Below are 19,429 nucleotides of genomic sequence, written 5' to 3'. Positions count from 1 at the left end.
GATGAGTTAAGGCCGAAAGGGGCGGAAGGGGACAAAAACAAAGAGGAGGATAGGAGGTTCCGTGTAAGCCCGGACGGCGGCCGACGTGGCGATACGAGGTGCGGTCGGACGATGTACCGGCCGCCGGCGTGGATAGAAAAAAAATGGAGGGCAGATGCCACTTTTCTCGCGATGACATATCAGGGGAGTCCTACCTCCCCTCGCCGACAAGGAAGAAGGTCAAGAAGATGGAGGAGGGACGTTCGCCCTGCCTCCGACCCAACGACACACCCGGACGCGCTCGTATGGGGCACGCGAGCGAGACGAGAAGCGAAGTGCACTACTGTCTTCCCTGAACTATCGAGCAATTGCGATGGCTACCATATCTTGTGACAGCCCGCTCGCGTAATATTTCGAGGAGTGCGGCAAAACCGCGGACACGCTGAAAGACTCTTTAACGAACAAGAGGGTCCTTTACGACTAAACGTACGGAAGCCGGGTGGTCCGATCACCCACGAGTCTCTGCGACGCCCTGCCACCGTGCCTCGACGATGCGTACGGCAGTCGCGTAGGGAAGACCGCGCGGAAGGAGGAAAATCCCCACGTGGGACAGGGCGCATTTTCGGCAAACGTAAGGGGTCCTCTTTGCACCCTGACGTGTTTTTCGTTTAACACAACAGTTGTGTACTGAAAAACGGGGTGAGGGCCGCGGAGCGTACGTGACGTGAAGGGGACCCTCGATTTCCGACCTCACACCCCTCGCTCGCCCCATCGAACGGGGTGGGGTTCCAAGGCCGGAACGCGAAGAAGAAAAAACGGGGGAGGAAGGAAGAGTCAGACGGTCCGTCGGTGAGCGACATCACGGACCGACGCCAAGTAAGGAAAAAGGATCTATCGACTTTACGGGAAAGCACGAGTCGAGGAAGGAACCTCGAGGTATAGCAGGGCCGCACGACTAATGGCTCGTGCCATCAGTAGCCCCTGCCGGACCAGAAACGTGGGAAGGCTGGGGACAGTAGCTCGGGTGCCGGGGCACCTCCGACCCGAGCTCCTCCAACGACGGCATAGTGACCTCGCTGTGCCGCGGCCAAACGTGGGCCGACGCGTCATGAGTGAAGCCACCACCCTCGGCACGGAGGGTTTCGTATCCCGGTTGGGCATAAGGATCCCGCACGGCGGGGAGCGATGCAGACGCCCCAATGTGACGGGGTGTCGCGAACCCTCGTTGTGCCGCGACACGGAGATCGTCTCGTTCGCAACGGTATTGGTCGCGATCCGCCAGAGCACGCTTGAGAGCCTCCGACTGCCGACGGGACGATTCACGCAAATTGTCTAAGGCTCCTTGAGCTCGGCGGAGGTCCGTCGCGTGGACCTCCCGCTCCGCATTGATCCGGCGTGCTTCGTCGCTGCGCGTAAGATACCAGCTGGCGAGGGTGCTCAACAACCCGCCAACCTTCCAAACCCGACGAGACGAGGTCCCGAGGGCACGAGCCAGGCCGGGAATGGCCAAGATGTCCCCCGGCGATAAGACGAGCTGTGGCTTCGCGGAAGGGGGAATAGGGTCTTGACGCGCCAAACTCAGAGGGGGAACAGGCGGAATGTAGTGCAATACGCACCTGAAAAGGGGGGTGAAAAGAAATGAAAATGATGGGGTATGATAAGCAAAAGTGGAAATCATTTCACTTTATTATTTTAATTATTAATTTTAATTAGTTGCATATTAGTTATTTAACATTACATTAGATCTAAGATCTAGCGCCGAGAGCTACTGTAGTGGCTCTGGCGGGGCGATATATACCTTAGCCCTCTGACGACCAAGTCAGTAAAGGTAACCCGAGTTGCCAGAGCCTGATATCGCCTTGGTTGAAGTCCGTCTTTTACAAGACATTCCGTTTAACTACAGATTACTTTATCCTTTGCGCTCGGGGGTCCCCTTTTTCCTTATCAATTTTCCTTTACTTCCCTATCCTAATTTCCCTTAATCTTGAGTTGGTCCCACCTTGTAGGATTGCGATCCGCAACGTGACGTCATTTGCCATCGGGCTTCTGTGTTGGTGCACCAGTAATGCTTTTCTCAGTGTTGGTTCCATCAGAATCTGGTTGCGACCGATCCGTTGTTGGTACTTTGCCATCGGGCAGTACGACGGGCTAGCGCTGCAACGTTTTCTTCTTTCCCGACGGGCTACGTTGCGATGTCCCCGTCGAAGACCTTATCAAGGGTATAAGGTGTACAAGGCGCTCTTCGAGCATTGGATTTACGACCCATCGGACCAGGTTTACCTAAACACCCCTCCGAACTCGTCGAGCAGTCGCCTTTACAAAGCTCTACCACCATTTACCGATCCCGGGCTGGGCCCTTCTCTTTGCTCCCCCCCTATCAGGGATCTGAGCTACTGCGGGCCGCAAACCCGCTTAAAGAGGACAGGGAGCTTCGAACACTCCGTAGGGCTGTGCCGTTGGCAGTTGTTGTTTTTGTTGCTGTTGTTTGTGTTGGACCGTCGGACCTTGGTCTCTGCCTAACAGGCGCATTGCACTACAAAAGTGGTCTCCCGACCTAGAAATTGTTTTATCCACGACAAGGAAGTGTCTGGGTAACGGAGTCTTTTTTTATTTTTTTTGTTTGTAACTTTTTTTTGTGTAGATTCGCTCGTACGAGCGATGTCGACAAGCGCACCCGGGGACGTCGGTCCTGGGGCGAGTACAAGCGGATCGGCAAGGGCGTCGAGGATCCCGCGAGGTCCTCGCACCCGAAGCCAGGCCAATACGGCCACGGATCCCGAAGGTCAAAAATCCCCGACAGGGATCTAAACCGACAAGGATAACCTATCCTACAGGTTCGAGAAGATGGGCGAGGAAATTCGCCAAGAGATGATGAAAATTCTCGAGGCCGAATTAGCCCTCGTCCGGAAGCAACTGGAGTTGCAAGGATCCGAGTTCCACACCGTTTTGGGAGAGCTGTCGGCTCGAGTGGATCTCGTCGAGAAGGAGCGAGGTGAGGCGACCGACGGTCTGGAGCCGGAGGTCCTAGCCTCGTTGAAAATTTCGGTCAAGGACGCCAGGCGCGACACGAATCAAGCCTTGGAGTCCTTGGGAAAATTTAGAACGAGCATCGATGACCGATTCGATCGCGCCGCGCAACGTCTCAAGGACCTTGAGCAGGCCGCAGATCAAGCTCCGCAAGGATCGGACGACGAGCTGCTCCCTTCGGGTAGAGAGGGCGACCGTCGGTCGAAGAAGGACAAGCCCGCCCGGCAGCGGAGTTCCAAGTCGAAGCCCTCGAAGAAGGACAAGCGACGTACAAGCAAGGGTCACTGTATTGACGATCCGGAGAACCGCGACTCACAGTCGGAGTCGCTTGGTCCCTCCGAAGATGGTAACGGCGGTTCGTCGAATCATTCGGGCGATTCCGAACGCCGTTCAGAAGACGGAAACGGACTTTCGTCAAGCAAGAAAATTTCCTCCATACGAGGCGGACTCACTTCGTCCGCCTCGCGGAAAGACAAGGACGTGGAGCCCGAAGATGTCGCAACGCGGCGCGGGCCGCGATGGGAGGAGTTGGAGGAGCTGAATCCGACCAACTACCTCTTCAAGAAGTTACTTTCGTACCGCACGTACCGCTTGCGGAACCCGCAGACTTATTTGTCAAGTTCCCGGCGGACCGCCGTGCGAAATCAGGAGAGATATTCCGCCTAAGGTGAAGAAGGACAACACGTTCACAGGTGAGGACGGGGTCCTTGTGTTGGATTTTTTGGCGAAATTAGTTCAGGAGTTCGATACTCAAGAAATGAACGAGGGGCAAGCGATCCGCCTGTTGCCTGAATTTTTAAGCGGAATCGCCTTGAGACAGTACAATTCAGTGTCTCAGACGGCCAGGGCCCATCACAGAAAGATATCCGTTTGGCCGGAGGCCGTACAGTGGTTGTTGAGGAGTTTCGCAACCGACGAGGCGATCCGTCAAGCCGTGCTCGCTTTGCGAGAAGTTCAGCAAAGACCGTCTGAAGACGAGATGGAATTTTATATCCGTCTGACGGACGCAAGCAATCGATGTGGAAACGTATATTCGATGGAAGAACAAATGACGATGTTTATTGAAGGACTCGACTCGAGTATCAAGCCGATGGTATCTCAATACCGACAAGACAATCGGGACGTTTCGTTTTTGAGACTAGTGAATTACGCGAAGGCACATGGCTCGGCGAGCCGCGCTAAGGACAAGAAGACCAAGAAGGTCACGATTCAGACGCCGTCGACGATCAGGGCGGGTAAGAAGCCGAGGGCTTCTTATCCCGGTCGCAAAAGTCACGCCGCCGTCCATTAAGCCGAGTCCATTTCAGCGTCAGATGAGCGCGGTGCGCATGGAAGTAGCAAAAATCACTACGAAGGAGCGTTAGTAGCCGAAGGCGAGTTCATTGAGCCATTGGAGCGCTACGGACACGAGGACTACGGGGACAGCGGGTCGTCAACTTTACGGACGCCTGCATACACGACGGAGTCGTTTTCAGAGCCCACAGATCCCGTGATGATGTTTCGGGGGCGCGGCTACACGCCGGTGCCGCGCATTCCGATGGAAGGCAAGGGTACGACGTTTCGAAGGCCAGGCTGGATGGGAAGGCCGCAACGCCAAGGAAGGCCGCCGACCCGTGGAGGACCTAGGACGCCGTATCCCGTCAAGACGCACGGTCTAGTGTGCTATCATTGCTATGAAAAGGGCCACGCCGCGCCAACGTGCATTCTTTCCCTCCGGGAAATGCACCGAGTTTTGGAAAATTATAAGGCGTTGTCCCCGATGGAGAGGTTAGGGGTACCATTGACGAGTTACCTGAAGGTCAAGAATTGGTTCGATTCTCAGACGGCGAGCACGCCGAGTGCTTCAACGCCGAGGTCGAACCAACCCTTCAGAGGGCCCACCGCGGGGCCCGCGCCGTCGGATGTGAGAAGAATCCCGCAGCGGCAGGAAAACTTAAGAGGGGAATCTCGCATGAGTCGAGAGAGGCACAGGGTCGACGTACTGTGCCCGGGGCTCAGCCCCGTTCCCCGTCTCTAAAGGAAAAATCAGGCCTCGAGGAGGAGGTTGTTGGATTGGTGTGGCATAACGGCGGTTCGCGATTAGATTTAGATCAGATCAATACGAACCACACGCGCGCACACGTGTACCCCCACGTGTACGCAGTACGCGTCCCACACGTGTGCTGTTAGCCCCGACGGCTGACAGCATTACAGCGCGGGACGACCCGCGCTACAGTAAGTTACTACAGCATACCGGTACTGTAGTATTTTGATAGACGCATTGTATACATTAAATACGAGCGCGACCGGCGGCGGCGAAGGGAGACAAGCACGGACTTGTCCACGACCTACCGCCTAGGTCCGGCTTGCAGCTTAACTAACGAGCGCGATCCACCTTCGCGCGCGTTAACCGGGACAAAGCGGGTGGGGGACAGCTGCGTACGCGAACGAGCCTAGATCCGCCTCCGCCCGTCAGCGCTGGTACGTTACCCAGCGCTGCTCCGGGGCGTCGAGGCGTAGATCGGCCCGCGCGTACGCTCGTCCCCGACCGTCCCGCTCTACCACGCTACCAGGGCCCGCTTCCCTGTCTCGTTAGCTGTGTGTTCTCCCCGTCTTCTCGCCCCTCGTATGGGTCTACGTCGAGCAGAGTATACACCCCTCTCCGTTGGGGGTGTTATACTACAGTGGTCTCCCGACCTAGAAGACCCCGGAGTACGTTCTCCGAGAAGACCTCTTAGGCCCTCCGCGTCCGAACGCGTTGAGATGAGCCAGGAGTACGAGCCCTCGATGCACTCCGAAGCGGCGGATCAGAGTCCGGACGCTGTGCGATCCCCATCCGCCCCGTCGGGCGACAGCGACGCAGGTTCTCGTGACCGCGAACCGTCGCTCGGATCCTCCGAGGAAAGAGCGGCGGCGATGTTCGAACGCATAGCCGAATACATCGAGGAAGTCCGTACTTCCCTTCGGATCGATGTATCGGACCATGTATACACTCGATGTATGGCCGAGCTCCGCTCCCTGCGTGAAGGGAGGTTCGATAGAGTGACGCAGTCCTTAGAGAATCTCCGAGCACTTATCGACGAGTTACACTCGCGGATAGTGCTCGTCGAAGACTCGCGTCTCGTATCGCCCGGACCATCCGGGCAAGGTCGTCCCGAGGGGCCGACCCCTACAAGACGACCTGAGGACCGATCCTCCCCGTCCGCGGAACAGTTGGGTGCGTTCGCGCACCTCTCCGCCGAGCTCAACGCCACGCGTCGGCGTGCTCGTGACATGGAACGGACCATGGCTGCAAGGCTGCCCGGTGCCCCCACGAGGGGGCCCGGTGGTACCGTACCTCCGAGCGCCGTCGCTCCGGACCGTTGGGGACCGGCTGGTGCCGACACCAGCCGAACCGCGGAAGGCAACCGCCTTCCGACAGGCGCGAATTACGCGTCTGAGACCCAAGCATTGCCGCCTATCCCCGAAAGTAGGCGGCAGATGGAACGCGTATCGTATCGCGACGACCCTGACCGTGGAGGAGCCGCCCGCGGATCCGGAGTACCGACGTACTCTGTCGATCCCCGCTGGGGCGGCTACCCGCCGGCGAACTGCGCCGAGCATCCAGGTCCGGTACACGTCCGTACGCTACCCGTAACCCCCTTCGGCACGCTGGGTCCCGCCGAACCCGGACTCCAGCCGGTACATACGATGATCCAAGAGTTCAGCGCCGTCGCTGAATATCGTATGTACCGGCTGGATAACACCTCGAGGCTCGTTACCTCGGGTGACGCGGGACGGATCGCGAAGTACGTTCAACGCTGCCGTGGGATCCGACCTACGATGAGGAGCTTTGACGGTTCGGAACCGATCCAGCTCCTACCGTTCTTGAAGGATGTCCGAATAACCTTCAACTCGCAACACCTTACCGAAGGTGTTGCCGTACGAGTCCTCGCGCACTTCCTAGAGCGCGACGCGGAGCGCCTGTATACGAGTTATACAATGCGTGGCCTCTGCGCCGGCCAGCTACACGACGATGTGAGCTGGCCGGGGCTCGTGAACCAGTTCCTGAAACGCTACCTAACCGACAACGTGTTAGGTGAAGCGTACGACGCTGTCGCGATGGCGCGACAGCAATCTCATGAAACGGAGAGCACGTTCGCGGACCGGCTCGAAACTGCCGCGTTCCGATGCACGGCGGTGTTCTCTGAACAGTCCCTCGCGCACTACTTCGTGCGGGGACTGGCACCGGCGACCCGCGCCGCAGTTTCCGAAACCGTACAGCGGCTGCCGAGCCGCCAGAAGACCGATCTTCCAACCATCCGCCGTATCGCCACGGCGGAAGGCACGACGTACCGCGCTCGGCGCGGTTTACCCCTGCCGGATACGAAACCGGCAGGGAGGGCTGGCAGGACTACGAAGTCCGCCGCCACAAGTTCGCCCGCTACGACCCTCCACATCGGGGAGGATGAGTGGCAGGCCGACCCTGTCCTCATTACGCAAGGAGTAGGACCCGTGGGGGGACGACCCCTCTCACCGATGTCGACCGGAACGACATCCAGTTACGCGACCGCCTTCGCGGCCACTCCAAGAGTGGCAAGGGGTACGGATCCCCGGGTCGCAGAGCTCGACATCTCGAGTCGAGATGCAGGAGCTGAAACCCCTCGCGTACCCCTCCTCACCGATGAGGAGGCGCGGCACGCAGCGACCTTCGCCTCAACGGATGGCAGCGCGTACGTGTGCTGGCTATGCCGTACGTACGGACACGCCATGTACGCGTGCCCGTTCCTGTCGCCGGAACAACGAATGTTCACGGCGTACAGGAACTACCGCTACCAGATGGAGACACGCCCCGGCGCGCGTAATCTCCTCCGGCATTCGGTCGGCGAGGGCCGCCCCCCGCGTCAAGGTTTCCCGAATCGTTCGGGTGGGGGCACACGCTTCGCCTCACGCGGAGGCGGGTATCGTCGTAACGAACTCGATCGTCGTGATCGACCGGATTACCGCCCGTCGGACACAAGGTATCCCCGTCAAGGGGGGAGAGGGGACCGAGACCGTTCTCCGTTACCCCAACAGGTACAAAACGCGATCATGTACCTGCAGGATTGGGTAGAGGACCCGTATCCTCTACCCACGGAGGGGCGCGAAGGAGACCCGACTCGTCTCGTCCCCCATATCTTGCGACGACCGGACGTCACAGGCCAAGGTCAGGAAGTACCCGAATACTTCACTGACGTCGCGCGGCCGCGGTGGGGGATTCGTCCCGACCCACACGGCCAAGGACCCGAAGAAGACCTGGCCACCGATGGCCAGGAACGTAGCTCAGATAGCACCGGTAGTTCGAAAAAAGGGTAAAGACGGTTACGTACACGCGGTCGCGTGAGCCGTCTTATCCCTACGAACTAGACCGGACCCCGCGTGCGGGCCAAGGACACGGGGGGTATTGTCCGATAATACATCCCCCGTGTGCTGGAGCGAGCACGGGAACTCCTGCGGCGCCAATGCAGGAGAACGGGAGCGTCGAGGCCTCCGTAAGCCCGACGCTGGAGGAGAGCACCGCCGGGACACCGTCAACCCCGGTGATGCTGAGCGAACACGAGGGAAGTAATGAAGACCGAAAGGAGCCCCTCGATCTCCTAGCTTCCATGAGCCAAGGCCCACCGACGAACGGTCCTCCGCGTATGGACCCGAGCACTCGAGGGGGCGTCACCGAGCCGCGGACGCCCCAAGAAACGCGTAGAAGAAAGCGCAAGAGGGGTCAACACCGAAAGCGAAAGCCCCGACGGAACGACCTGACCGATAAGGTCGCGCCTAAGATAGTCGATGGCCTCGTGTGCCTCATGACGTCAAAAATATATAACGTCTTGGGCTCCGTGGCCACCGGAGGCAACGCGTTCAAGCCCCACACGATCGCCGTCGATACGTGTTCGGGGTACAACTTGGTGACGAAGGCCGACCTTCCTCCGGACTGGACCCGCTACGTGATACGGGACGCGCCATTACCCCGACTGGCTGGCGCGAACAGTAACCCGCTCCGACTTACGGCCGTCGTCCATCTCGTTGTCAGGTTGCGGAACATGACGTTCCGCATGCCTTTCGTAGTGGCCGAACAGCTCGCTGTTCCCGTCCTACTTGGGACCGCGTTCATCGATGCCCACGTACGCAGCATAGATATAGATGGCCAGAAGCTCGAACTTCTCCACGGTGGCTCCGTAGCCATCGTAGACGGGAAGGGGGAGCCGGCTCCCCCTACTAGGCGACGCGGACGCCAGACGAGCCGGCCCGATGTACGCGAGGAGGCCCCGCAGGCGATCCGAATCGCACGCTGGGTTACCATCCCCGTGATGTCACAAGCCCGAGTGCGTGTGACAACCGCGGGGAGGGGCCTCGTGTTCTTGGAGCCCAAGCCCTCACTCCAACACCGACATGGAGTGAGGTTGACGAATGGCGTCGCAGAGGTTCTGCCGAATCAGACCTTCGATGTCATCGTTGCGAACTTCTCGCGACGGGAGAGGCGGCTTCCGAAGCACACCGTCGTGGGATACGCGAAGCGCAACCCCCTCGCGATCCTCACGCCCGAACGGAGGGTCGCCGAGGGGATTGCGCACGCGCTACACCTGACCGACTTGACCGATCAAGTCGAAAGGGTGGGAGTTGGCCGATCCAACTCCAGCGACCAGACCACCGCGGGTGACGGAGAGGTTGACACGGACGAACGGTCACCTTTATACCACCCGACGGCGGGGGGTACTGTACCCCCACAGAATAAGGATCCCGAAAATCCACCGATGAATTGGGAAATGGAAAGGACTTGTCATACATCGAGGATGACAAGCTCCGTGGCCACGTACTCAAGATGCTCCGTAGGCACTCGAGTCTGTGGAGCAGTGCGCTCGGAACTATCCGAGCAACGGAGCACCGCATTCCCCTCGAACCAGGTACGAAGCCGATACGCTCGATGCCCTACCGTAAGGGGCCCGCGATGTGCGAAATGGTCGCGAAGGAGGTCAACAAGATGTTGAACGCAGGGGTTATCGAACCCGCGAGCACCGAGTGGGCTTCTTCGGTGGTGCTCGTACCGAAAAAAGACGGCTCTCTTCGGTTCTGCGTAGACTATCGGCGTCTCAACGCGGAGACTGCAGCGGATTCGTATCCCCTGCCGCGTATGGACGACTGCATCGACTCGTTAGGAGATGCAGCCGTCTTTACGACGTTGGACTGCAATTCCGGTTATTGGCAGATCCCGGTCGCTCCGGAGGACCGGGATAAGACAACCTTAACGACGCACATGGGCACGTTCGGCCACCTGCGAATGCCGTTCGGACTAAAAGGGGCACCGGCCACCTTCCAACGCGCCCTGGATATTATTCTCTCACGCGTTCGCTGGCAAATATGCCTCGTCTATCTCGATGACGTTATAGTGTTCTCGCGTACGCACGCGGAACATGCGAAGCATCTCAACACTGTCTTGAGCTTGCTGGGGAGTGCCGGAATCTCCCTCAAGCTCAAGAAGTGTAGCTTCTTTCAGCCGAAGGTACACTACCTGGGGCACGTCATTTCCCTAGGTAAGTTAAGCGTGGCGGACACGGCCGCCGATGCCTTCAAGACGTTCACGTTACCGAGGACACTTACGCAAGTGCGCTCGTTCCTCGGGGTGTGCAACGTATACCGCCGATTCGTTAAGGGGTTCGCGAAGATAGTGCGTCCTCTGACCGACATGACGCGCAAGGATGCGGATCCTGACTTCTACAACCCCACGGAGGCCCAACTGAACGCGTTCGAGAACCTCAAGAGGTGTATGATCGCTCCGCCGATCCTCGCGCTACCGCGGTACGGCCGTCCGTACATGATCGACACGGACGCGAGTGCCTACCAGCTTGGCTGCACGCTGCTCTAGGAACACGACCAGCCAAACGACTGGCGCCTCGTAGGCTATTGGTCCTACTTGCTGAACGACAGCGAGCGCAAATACAGCGCCACGGAACGCGAGTGCTTCCCCGTAGTGTGGGCCGTCCACACACTACGGCTGTACGTAGAAGGAACGAAGTTCACCGTTCGAACGGACCATGACGCCCTCCGATGGCTCATGTCCCTCACAGAGAGTTCCGGAAGACTCATTCGGTGGCGGCTACGTCTGGCTGAATACGACTTCACCATTCAGTACCGCCCCGGGCGCGTGCATCAGGTGCCCGATGCCCTGTCACGCCTCGTGTCGCCTCGGGTCGCCGATGACCCTCGACCCACCGTCGAGGTGGATGACGACATCCCCACTTTCGACGGGGGTACGACCGTTCGAGACGTATCGAACGAGCTCGCGGACCACGTTTGTACCGCGAGCTGTGACCATCAGGCTGTCCATGTCTTCGTGACGACACGGAACCAAGCCGGGTCAAGGACGAGGTCGCGCGTACCAACGCGCGACGAACCGCGAGGAGACGACGAATCCCCCGCTCTCCAAGGACCCACTTCGTTTGGGGAGGAGAACGACGAGTTCGACGCCGCCGACATCGAGCGCGCCGAAGACCCCGAAGGCGGCGCGCCCGACTGGCCGGTCGCGCCACCGCAGGACGACCTCCCGGCCCCTCTTACGATAGAGGAGATAGCCGAGGAGCAACCCGTGGATGACTTCTGCCAAACCGTCTTGGCACGACAGTCAGAGTCCCAGGACTCCGCGTTCTTCGAGGACCACCAAGGGGTGCTCAAACGGAGACACCCCTTTGATCCTGATATAGTCCAGGTGGTGGTACCTCGGACGCTCCGCGCCAGGCTCCTCCGCCTGTGCCACAACCCGGCCATCGCAGGACACCCGGGCCAGAATCGTATGTACTTCGCCCTTCGACGCGAGTACTACTGGCCCCATCTCGCCGCAGATGTCGCTGCCACGGTGCGAGGGTGTCGGACTTGCGCGATGAACCGGGTCAAGGTGCGGAAACACCTCAACCGTTTGAAGTTATTCCCCGCCAAGCCGCCACTCGAGAGCCTCGCGATCGACATCTTGGGTCCGCTCCCGAAGACGACAACAGGGAAACGTTTCCTCCTAGTTATCACAGACCGTTTCACTAAGTTAACACAAGTTGTCTCGCTTCGAACAGTGACCGCGTACACTGTCGCGACAGCATTTTGTGACGCGTGGGTCTTCAAATACGGCGTTACGCGTTCGCTGTTGTCGGACAACGGTCCTCAATTTAACGCGAAGTTCTTCCACAGCGTGTGTCGCGTACTGAGGATAACTAACTTATATACGTCCGCGTATCATCCCCAGACGAATGGACAGGTTGAACGTTACAACCGGACTATTGCGTCGATGCTTCGGAACTACGTCAACGAGCATCAGGATGATTGGGACGTGTACGTGGGACGGCTTACGTACGCGTACAATTCCCACGTACACCGAACCACGCGTACGACACCCTTTGAGCTTGTGCTCAGCAGACCCCCGCCGGAGTTCTCCCTTCGAAGAGCCGACGGGGACGCGCCCCCTCCGGACAGGAGAACTCAACGCGCAGAGTTTCTCAAGACTTTGGACGAGACGATCCAAAAAGCTTACGAAAGCTTGCATCGTACGCAAGCCCGCTACAAACGCGACTTCGATAAACACGTACGAAGAATTAACACGCGACTCAAACCGGGGGACTACGTGTACCTCAACCCCGCCGATGGGGCGAAAACGTCGAACAAGCTCGCGTCACCTGCCGTTGGACCATACCGCGTACTGGCCAACGACAAACGAACAATCACGATCGACCGTGATAGGGTGACGGAGCGCGTCTCGGCGGACCGCTGCGTGTACGCGCCCCCTCCGACGGACGTGCCACGAGCAAGTGCAACAACCCCAGGTGACCTTGCCGACAAGGTCACCGAGGGCACGCAGTACGTGGTCGAGCGTCTGCTCAAGCATCGCGTGGTAGAGGACGGAACTACGGAGTTCCTTATCAAGTGGGCTGACTACGACGAGCCCACTTGGACTGCACGAACATATGTTCCCGAGGAGCTAGTGTCACGATACGCGAAACGACTGGGAACGCGTACAGGCAGGGAACTCACTTCCGAAGTGAACGCGGTCGTTCACTCTTGAGGAGGGGTCCCCCAACCGCTTTGTCACCGCGTAATTAACACGTCGCGGTTAGGAACAGATGACGCGTACGAACGGACAAACGTACCCAACCGGGGCGGCCAACGAAAGCGCGAGAAGCCAAAACGTATTGACCGCCAAGCTCATCGAACACGACCGACGTCGTCAACAAAGCGCGAAAAGCGAAGACAACGCAGACTGTACAACGAAAATGGCAAGCCCTGGAACATCAAGTACAGGAGGGGAGCATGCGATCTCCCAAGATACGCGAGAGCGTCACGATAACACTCACCGATCGAGTGCTCGAATCGGAAAACAAGAGCGACGCCAATACGTATGGACAGTCCAAGCTCACTGCGCGACACACAAATACCAAGCGGCTCGAACCGCTGGTAACGAAGCGTGTCGCGTAGTTGCCAACGAGAAGTAGGAGGGCGACGTAACCCTCCTAGCCAAGAAATGACGCGAACGGTGGCGACGAGCTCCACTCGTAGGGAGACTCACGATCCCGCGACCGCGCACGACCGAAGAGGTATCGATGGGAAAAGGGAGGGGCCTCCAAAAACTAAAAAGCCGCGCGCGCCGCCCGAACCCCAGGTCCACCCATTATTACGTACCCAAAATAATTTGGGGAACGGACCATGGTCCGTTTATTTTTGCAAAAATAGGTGAAAAATGCGGTCCGAATGACACTGTATGCCAAGCCGCCGCCACCTCCGGAAATAATCAAAAAAAGGGAGGGCGTACAGTAGGGTGAGGCGCACGTGCGCGCGTGCGCACGTGCGCATACGACCGACAGGACAAGTGTCGTCAGGGGCGACACGCAATTTCACAGCGGAGATCAGCGTGCGGAACGCACCGCCCTTCGGTGGGGTAAGAACCACACCGCACGAAGGAGGGATAGGGGCGGGGTCCCCGACCTTTCCCCCATGCCTACATGCCGGTGCGGTCGCGTTCGGGCCGCCCGGGGCGGGCTACGACGCAGATTCAACGGCTCGCCGCACCACCGCCGCACGCATCTACAGTCACGCGGCTCGTCCTACGTCAGGCGAGCCGAAGAAAACTACTGTGGCCGGCGACCAGCCACCCGAGGCACTGGCCTTTTCGCGCTCTGATACGCTAGTGCCCTCGAGCGCGCGACACGGGGCGAAATAAGGGGAAGGCTCCTCGAATCCCTCTCAACGGGGAAGGGATGACCCGCAGTCGTGACCGCGGAGAACGCAGTACGAGAGGAAGAACTCAGGCGTCGATGCGACCCCCCCTTACCACCCCCTCGGATGGGGTGTACGAAAGGACACGACACGAGGAAGGAAGGGTCGCCGTGCTAGCGACACGAGCTGGACGACGGGGTAAGGCTTCGCAACACGCGCCGGCCACGGCGATCCCCCCACGCGCGGGGGGTATCAAGGTCGTACGAGACCCGCGAAAAAAGAGGGGGACAGGTAAGATGTCCTCGAAGGACGATCAACCGCCGCTATCAAGACCAACGCGAAGCGGACGGAACCTCGAAGCTCGATATCCGCGGTCGACGCAGATACGAGGCTCCGCGTGTCCCTCCCGATGGGGTAGGGACAAACCCCGATCGCGACCACGGGTTCTGCTTCACGCGAGGGAGGGCCGACGGCCATGCCACGAGGAAGAGACGGCACCGCGCGGGTGGGGCGAGACGGGCCGCCACAAGAACGCCGCGTCTCGCCGTGCCGAGATAGGAAGGTTCGAAGGACGCGGGGCCTCCCGTGCCGACGTCAACGCGGAGAAGGAGTCCACGAAAGGTGCGAAGAAAGGGGGTGTACTAATTTTACGCGAACGCGGGGATCGAATCGTCAATTCCGAGGTCTACAGGACGTGCCGGGACGTCACGCTTATTGGCTCGGGCCATCAGCCGCCCCCGCCGGATCGGAGACGCGGGAGGGCTGAGGACAGTAGCTCGGGTGCTGGGGCACCTCTGTCCTTAGCTCCTCCAACGAGGGCATGGTGACCTCACTGTGCCGTGGCCAAGCGCGGGCCGACGCGCCATGAGGGCCACCCTCCCCGGCGTGAACGTAATTGTATGCTTGTCCGGCGTAAGGGCCCGGCATTATGGGACGCGACGCGGACGCGCCAGAGTGGCGGGCAAGCGCGACTCCTCGCTGTGCGGCGGCACGGAGTTCGTCTCGCTCGCGGCGGTATCGGTCACGATCCGCCATCGCCCGGTCGAAGGCCTCGGACTGTCGAAGGGACGATTTACGGAAATCGTCCAAGGCCTCCCGAACGCGGTGAAGGTCCGCGGCATGGGCTTCACGCTCTGCATCGATACGATTCGCTTCGGCGCTGCGCGTAAGGTACCAGCTCGCGAGGGTGCTTAGCAGCCCACGGACCTTCCAAACGCGATGGGACGCTGTACCGAGGGCGCGAGTCAATTCGGGAATCGCCGAGATATCCCCCGGCGACAATATGAGCTGCGGCGTCGCGGAAGAGGGCAAAGGTCCTTGCCGTGCCAAGTTCAAAGGAGGTACGGGCGGAACCTCCGACGCGAATTGACGAAATACCCCGGACGTATTGGGTGACTGTAAGTGGGTCAAGCGCGACGGCACGAAAGCCGAGGTGTCGGGGTCCACCTCTCGGTACCGCTTCCGCTGAGCCTCGCCACGGGCGGAGCCCACACCGGCCACTCTCCCCGCGACGGTCGGCGAGGACTGGAGAGAGGCTGGCTTCGCTACGAAGGAGTCGGACCGCACGTCGTACAGTAGAAAGGAACTTTGCTCGCCCGTGGTGTAATCGGTCCACGGGCGCCGCGTACGCTCCGGCACCTGGCACGCGCGATGCATGAGTGAAAGTACGGACGCGAAGCTCCACGTCGCGTGTTTGGAGTGCGTCTCTAAAGGATGTAGGGGCACGTTGGGGAGGTTGACGGCGACCCTCCCAAGAAACGCGAGGACCCCGATGGGTTGGACAAACACGCGACGATTGACATGGACCTCGGTCATAAACGCGCTCCCTAGGGCCCATGCCCACTCACACTCGACGTTGTGTATTAATTCAGCGTAGGCCGGGTGCCGTGGGTCGGAGCACGCAAACCCGAAATGCTTTAAGGCATAGGGAAGGTGCGGGTGGACCCCGAAGGATGGAAGGGACCCCCGCAGCGTCTCCGGCAGATCGGGGAAATCCCTTGCAGTGATGCCGTGCTCAAAGGACGCCGATCTAAAAACGCGACCATCCTCTTCCTCGCGATGGCGGTATGTCGCCCAATCGTGGGGCGACACCGCAATGGCGTGGAGCCGCATAAGTGAGCTAGCGGACTTTTGCAAGGCCACGCGGGTCTTTGAATACGCGTACGGTCGAGGGCTAACGATTAGCTCCTTCACTTCCGAGAACACGAAACGCCGCGGGCCGTCAGCGAGACGACCGAACAAGTGTTCAGCCATACGGTCTACATACGAAACTTCACCGAGGCTGTACGCCAAGGACCTGTCCCCGGGGATCGCGTCGGGGAGTTGATACGGAACTCCCCCGCCTTCACTCGTCAACCTCTCGAGGACGAGGCCGGCCTCGTCCACACGACCTGCCTCGTAGATGCGTCGGACACGCATGAGGTCGGGACGCAAGGAGTCGCGGGACAGTAGTTCGGCAAGCGTGATCCCCGATCGGGCGTGCCGACGCCACGGGAACCGCAGTCGCTCAACCGGTAACGACATCGAGCGCTCCAGAGGAGCACCAAACCACTGCGTGGTGTCGTCGGCCAACTCCGCGCTGGCGTCGAGCATGCTCCGACACTTCTGGGGCAGGGCGCCGGGCTGTCGGTAGCTCCCCCACGCCCCATAAGACCCACTGCGCGGCTTGTAAGCCGCGTTAGCGCGCTCTGCATCGGGTGACCCCACGGAAGCGGACCCGTCGGGGACCGCTCGGGCGTCTTCTCCTTCCTTCTGTACCGCGCCCATCGAAGAGGCCGGACGGAATTCAACCGATGACGCGGACCCGGAAGGTCCAGGCGACTTTTGGAAAGGCGGCAACGCGGGCGCCGCGGAAGGAAAGAACCCCTCTACGCGAAGGGGAAGCGTAACAGAGACCCCGGTAGAGACCGGGACGGGTACTGTACACGGGGGCCCGGACGCCCCAGGGAGCGGCGGAAGTGCGAGGGGTGCCACGGAGGAACCCCCACATGAAGGGGACAGCGGGGAGTCGACAGCGGGATGACCCGCGGGAGGAGGAGACATGAGGAACACGTGGGAACCCGCGTACGGGCGAGGAAGGTGAACGACGTCCGCACCGATGTGCGGGAAGAAGCCGATGTAGGCGAAGGAAAGGGGTGCGCGGATGAGGACCGAGACGCAGACAGGGGAGAGGCGATCGGGGATCAACGCGGGGGAATACGCCGTATAGCAAGGGAACAGGACCAAGGCTCGGGAAGCGACCGGGTCGGACATGGTTCTCTCACTCCTCAACGGTGAACGCGGACATTCACTCTTGAGGAGGGGGCCGTATGGCATAACGGCGGTTCGCGATTAGATTTAGATCAGATCAATACGAACCACACGCGCGCACACGTGTACCCCCACGTGTACGCAGTACGCGTCCCACACGTGTGCTGTTAGCCCCGACGGCTGACAGCATTACAGCGCGGGACGACCCGCGCTACAGTAAGTTACTACAGCATACCGGTACTGTAGTATTATGATAGACGCATTGTATACATTAAATACGAGCGCGACCGGCGGCGGCGAAGGGAGACGAGCACGGACTTGTCCACGACCTACCGCCTAGGTCCGGCTTGCAGCTTAACTAACGAGCGCGATCCACCTTCGCGCGCGTTAACCGGGACAAAGCGGGTGGGGGACAGCTGCGTACGCGAACGAGCCTAGATCCGCCTCCGCCCGTCAGCGCTGGTACGTTACCCAGCGCTGCTCCGGGGCGTCGAGGCGTAGATCGGCCCGCGCGTACGCTCGTCCCCGACCGTCCCGCTCTACCACGCTACCAGGGCCCGCTTCCCTGTCTCGTTAGCTGTGTGTTCTCCCCGTCTTCTCGCCCCTCGTATGGGTCTACGTCGAGCAGAGTATACACCCCTCTCCGTTGGGGGGTGTTATACTACAATTGGTGGATAAGCCCAAAGGGCCAGCTCAAGTCAAGAAAATTTTGAGCCGAGCCCGAGATCATCCGCTGGAAGAAGTTCGAAGATCCTTGTAAAGGGTTAAGCGAAGGGAATGTCCCGAGAAGATTTTGGTTCTTACGCGAAAAAACTACAAAGTGTACGCGGACATTGGACCAACAGTCGGATTGATGAGCCGGGTTTTGTCTGTATTAGACACCGGCGCGGGACCAAACCTTGTGCGAAAATCGGAACTCCCAGCTGGAATGGAATCTCTAGTGTCCTACGGACCGACCCAAGACATTGGCGACGCGAACAATAGGCCACTCCGGACTCTCGGCACAATTAGAATGCCTGTGAGGCTTGGAAAATTTGTGGCCGCAGCCGAGTTTATTGTATGCAAAAAAATAGCCGTCCCGCTAATTCTAGGCGCGGACTACTGTGACCAGTTTGTGGAAGCAATTTATCCAAGGAAGAAAACGGTTGAGTTGGCGGATTTCTCGGAGGTTCCGATAGTTAGGCGGTTCTCGACGAGAAGAGGGAAGAAGAATCTCGTCCTGGGAGAGAACGAGAATGATAGAAAGATGGAGCGAATTTCCCCTAAGGTAAAAGTGGCAAGAGCCACAACTATTGAGCCAGGGACGCAACGCGTCGTGGAATGCACCTCGAAGAGGGCGGGCTTGGTTGTGGTTCAGCCGTACTCGTCGTTGTACGAAAGGCACGGGCTGACGTGTACAAATGGTGTTGTTCAGGTCGAACCTGACCGGCCATTTCGTTTCCTCGTTCCGAATTTTAGGACGCACCCTGTCAGGGTGCAAAAAGGCCAAGTGGTGGCAGATTTATTACCGCACTCGAGAGCCGCGCTCGAGAGCAAAACCACCATTGGTGAAGTTCTCGGAATTTAAGAGAGGAAGACGGAAAATTTTCCTAATTCTATCAAGAAGCCTACGGGCGACACAATATGCGAACCGTCGGATCAAGATCGCGAGGATCAGCAAGGAGAACGGGAGGAAAGGCCCTCCGCGACGGCAACTACGAAGCCCGAGCGGCGGATTGAGCCTCCCCCGCCGGACGTGGAGGAACGCGACCTGAGCCACGTGCCGGACCGGCTGCGCGAAAGATTCCGTCGGATGTTGAAAAAATATTCCCGCATGTGGGATGGGACCCTCGGTGAGATCAACACCACGGTCCAACGGATTGAACTGGCCCCGGATACAAGGCCAATTGCACAAGCTCCCTACCGAGCCGGTCCAAAGGCTCGGGAGGTCGAGGACGCAGAAGTACAGAAGATGTTAGAAGCAGGAGTCATCGAAGCGGCGTAATCAGAATGG

Source organism: Chondrus crispus, genomic scaffold (genome assembly GCF_000350225.1).
Source record: "Chondrus crispus Stackhouse genomic scaffold, scaffold_15, whole genome shotgun sequence".
NCBI classification, from domain to species: Eukaryota; Rhodophyta; class Florideophyceae; order Gigartinales; family Gigartinaceae; genus Chondrus; species Chondrus crispus.
This window is presented reverse-complemented; position numbering follows the sequence as displayed.